This window comes from Mustela putorius, unplaced genomic scaffold (genome assembly GCF_011764305.1).
Source record: "Mustela putorius furo isolate JIRA1106 unplaced genomic scaffold, ASM1176430v1.1 tig00003987_pilon_pilon_pilon, whole genome shotgun sequence".
Lineage (NCBI taxonomy): Eukaryota > Metazoa > Chordata > Mammalia > Carnivora > Mustelidae > Mustela > Mustela putorius.
The window spans coordinates 10,577,423-10,581,975 of NW_025422126.1; the positions used below are offsets into that span (position 1 = coordinate 10,577,423).

General features: G+C 36.1%; 1 pseudogene; it reads right to left on the reverse strand.

The window, feature by feature from the left end:
- Positions 1 to 2,280: 2,280 nt before the first annotated feature.
- Positions 2,281 to 2,381, reverse strand: LOC123389613 (annotated as a pseudogene).
- Positions 2,382 to 4,553: the final 2,172 nt, after the last annotated feature.

The following is a 4,553-nucleotide window of genomic DNA, read 5'->3' on the forward strand; positions in this document are numbered from 1 at the left end:
TGAATGGCAACCATGACTTTAGTCTTTATCTGAGTCCTGTCATTCCCTCTTCAAGCCACACTAAAGAAACATAGGATGTCGATACAAAGTACTTCCTTCCAGATATAGCTCCCCTCCGTGTCCTTTCTGATTGAAAGTCCCATTCTCTATCCTGGTTCTAAGCTGGGTTTCACATCTATACATCCTGATTTCTGACTGTTTAACTATCTATTGGAAATATGAACACAACTTGTGCTTAGAATACTGATTAAAATTCAAGTATCAGTAAGGAGGATGTGTTATACAACAAAGAGAAGTAATTATATTTATAATTTGTATCTTGATATCGTGTGGGGTTCTATTTGTGATCTTTTCAATTTTTGCACATTTGTAATGATCTCCTTTTCACAATGGGCAAACAGCTTGTTTTAAGACTTAATAATGTCTCATTTCTGCCGCATGTTATGAGGTTTAGCGTTTCAGAGAAAACTAAAGGATGGTAACTTCTAAGCAATCTGGCATTTGTAGAAAAACTTCAATTCTTGGCTTTAAAAGTTTTCCATTTAAATCAAACTGAGATGCTATCTGATATAGAACTATACCAGCAAACAGGATATGCATGACTATTCAAAAGAAAAAGAATCTGCAAAATCGTAGCTTACTTATATCAAATACAAAATATTAGTTTTTAAAAATCTACTCACTTTCAAAAAGGCCATCTGAAATTCCCAGCAACCCTTAGCAATAGAAGCAGTATTTTTGCCAATGGCAAAACAAACCCAAATATCAAAGGTTTGCTGATGTTGAAAACTAAGATCGCAAGAGGTCTGAGAAACTTTGAGTTAGATACACATATTCTCTTATTGTTTTAAGGCTTGAGGTGTAGATAAAAAAATCACAAGGCTATCATATTCCAGTAGCTTCCTAATGTCTTCAGTGTATTTATTAAAAGATAAAAGTGAGAGCCAAACTGCTCTGAAGGCAACCATAGGAAGACAACCATTGTTTCTTCACAGGTATTTACCAAATCAGGGAGGGCTGAGAAGAGCAAGAATACACACATGTTAAACAGATTTCCCCTATGGATAGATTGGGCTATTCCCTTGGATTTTGTCCCACTGAGTTCCACACAGACCCCCTCCATCCCCACCCTCCCTACCCCCTGCCCCAGCAACCTACCAAGTCCTCATCATTTAGGATTTTGTAACAGGGAATCACAGACTTTTGTTGTTGAAAGGGATCTTAGAAGTCATCAGGTTCACTTTTTTTTTCTGAGCTTCAATTCCTTCCACAGCCTGTGGGTCACATGGTCAACTGACTGGTAACTAGGGGCCTTCCATGATTAGGAATCCATCACCTTGAGGGCAGCCTAGTTCTTTGGATGGTTAGCACATCATGCTGAATTATCATTTGTTCTGCTCTAGATTCCTTTTATCATCACTTTTCTTTTTCCATTTCCTTCCTTCCTTCCTTCCTTCTTTCCTTCCTTCCTTCCTCTCTCTCCTTTCCTCCCTCCCCCACTACCTTCTTTCCTTCCCCAAAACAATAACTAGGCACCCACCATGTGGCAAGTACTATGTGCTAAAATCTAGGAAGACACAGCTAGGGTTAGAAGTTAGGCTAGGGTTTCTGCTATCAAGTATCTAGCCCTTTGTGGAGATAACTGGACTATCACATACTATCACACACTATCCCAATACTGTGATGTGTATGTGCTGGCACAGTGAATAAATGAGAAGTAATGGGAAAATGGAAACAGGACCCTTAATACTTTCTACATGAAGCTATAACTCAGAACAAGAATGTGATTAACAAATAGGGGTTAACTGAACAACGATGTGTGGAAATACAGTGAACAGTTCTTATTTGGGGTATTGCCAGACCCATTCCATCTTCTAATAGGAAATATTTTCCTTTAGAAAATAGTCTCTCCGTCTTTGTGATCAACCTTAGTGGGACGGTAAGTTCAGGTGTTCTGACTGCATCAATGGATGGTAGAGAATATAAGCAAAACAACTGCAATCTTTCTCTAGGGATTTTGAATCTTAAGTAGAGTAACAAAGTGGTGAAGAAATCAACTGGAGTAGATATTTTTAACTAAAGAAATAATAAAACATAATTCATATATAATGGATAAATTTATTGTACACAATGTGTTGATTTGTTAAATTTATATATTGAAATAAAATTACCACTGTACTGTTACCTAATACATCTATCCTATCACATAATTAGGATCTCTTTTTCGTGATGAGAACATTTAAGAACTAGGCTCTTGACAACTTTTAATATATAATATAGAGAAATACGGAACACTTCACAAATCTGCTTGCCATCCTTCCCCAGGAGCCATGCTAATCTTCTCTGCATTGTTCTAATTTTAGTAATATGAAAGTGAGCACTGGACTAGATTTTTTATGTGACAGATGAGTACAATGGCCCAGGTTTTCCTGCTGCTCAGACTTGCGGCACTGTTCTGGTTCCTCTATGTCTGTGCTGTGAGCTACCTTTCCAGTAAATTTTAATTTTCTTAATATAGCAAGAGGCAGCAACAGTTATTAATCAAAAAAGTCTAACTGAAACAAGAAGGTTGTGCTACATAGAAGGTACAGTATATGCAAATACCTGGAGGCATGTAAGAACCCAAAAGCTTAATTCAAGATGCGGTTAAAGGAAAGAAGCAAGGATGGAGGGATGGAATTCACTGGGAAACAAAGATCTTACATGAATTCCTCAAGAGTTTTCAAGTCAAGACACAACAGAATTTTATTCCTGACTCTTATCCCTATCTTAATGTTCACACAAGATGTCCAAAGATCATAAATTACTCTTTCAAATATATATGTGTTTACTGGTTCTGGAGTTGAGCCTAGAATTTGAGTGATAGAAGATTAGACCCATGCTACTATGACAGCTTATCTCCCCTTTTGATGAAAATAAAAATAAAATAATTTTGGTCTTCTAAAATATACCATACACACACACACACACACACGGTATCCATACACAATGCTCAGTAAGAATAGCTCAATGTCAGAAAAATTCAGTGATACAGTTCATTGCATCTCAATAGATCTAGAAAAATTTGATAATATTAAATATTTTTGTCTGATTAAAAATAAAACATTTCTAGAAATACTGAGTAGGGAATTTCCTTTACTTACTAATGGCTTCTTACTCATAAAAACCAGAAAATATCATAGTTAAATATGAAAATGTAGGTCATTCTCTTTAAGGTTAGAGACATGATACATTTCCATCACTAATATAGTTCACTGACACTCAACAGGGCACAGTGGATTAAGAAAACAAAAGAAATAAGAAATTTAAAGAGTGAAAAGGAAGAATAAAAAGTATATTATGAGATAGCATAATGTATGTAGGTTATCAAAATAATCAACATAAAAATCAGCAATTACTGGAACTAATTAGAGAATGTAAACAAAATTTGTGGCTCTGTATTCAGTATATGCAATCAAAAGTATCCCTCTATATTAATAACCAACCATGAAAGGCAAAAGAAAATGAGATCACTTATAACATTACCAAAAATAGTCTAAAGCATCTAGGAATTAAACTAATAAAGACTAGACAATCACTTTAAGAAGATTAAAAAAGGGGGTGGGATTATGGACATTGGGGAGGGTATGTGCTTTGGTGAGTGCTGTGAAGTGTGTAAACCTGGTGATTCACAGACCTGTACCCCTGGGGATAAAAATATATGTTTATAAAAAAAATTTTAAAAAAGAAGATTAAAAAGACATAAAATTATAATAAATGAATTAAAAGTAGACCTAAATATATAAATACTCTCAGTATATGAATGGATATAACTATTTAACTTTGTGAAGAAGTCATGTTACCTCCCCCCACCCAATTTAACCTATTAGCTAGATGTAGTTTTGCTCAAAATTCCAGTGGGGTTTTGGGAGGACTGTGTAAAATGTCTAAAAAGTATAGCAAAAAGCTAAGAATATATAGAAAAATAAGAACATAGTTGGAGATTCACCTTACTGTGTATTAGGAAATATAATAGAACATTTCTACTTCTAAGCGTGTTAAAATAAAAGGAATTGTCTTATTCTCCTGTCTCAAACAACTGAAAAAAGAGAAACAAAATATGAAACCAGGGTCTTCATCAAGCAGTACAGGACCAAGAGCTCTGGAGGTTGAAAAGCAAAGTGAGCCCTGTGGTTGACTCCACATTCTGCCTGGAGAGAACTTCAGACCACAGTACTGAGAACAAGAAGTCAGGTAAAACCTGGGCGGAGGAGCCAAAGCTGGAATTCTGAGGTGCCAAAGTGGCTAGAATTTTTAGTTCACACTCCTTGAGAGGCAAGGGCTGCCCAGAGAGAGCACCATGGATCTGCAGAGGGTCTCCCAGAGTCTTCAGCTGAGTTTTGATTAAACAAACAAACAAACATGCCTGGAAGGAAATTACACATGGCTGAGGAAGATCTGAGCATCTTGAGGCTTAGAAGTGATGGATTAGCTATGGATGAACTATCATCCTCTGGGTCACACAAAGGCAAGAACAGACTTCACACATGAGTGAGTCAATAACTGATTGTTTA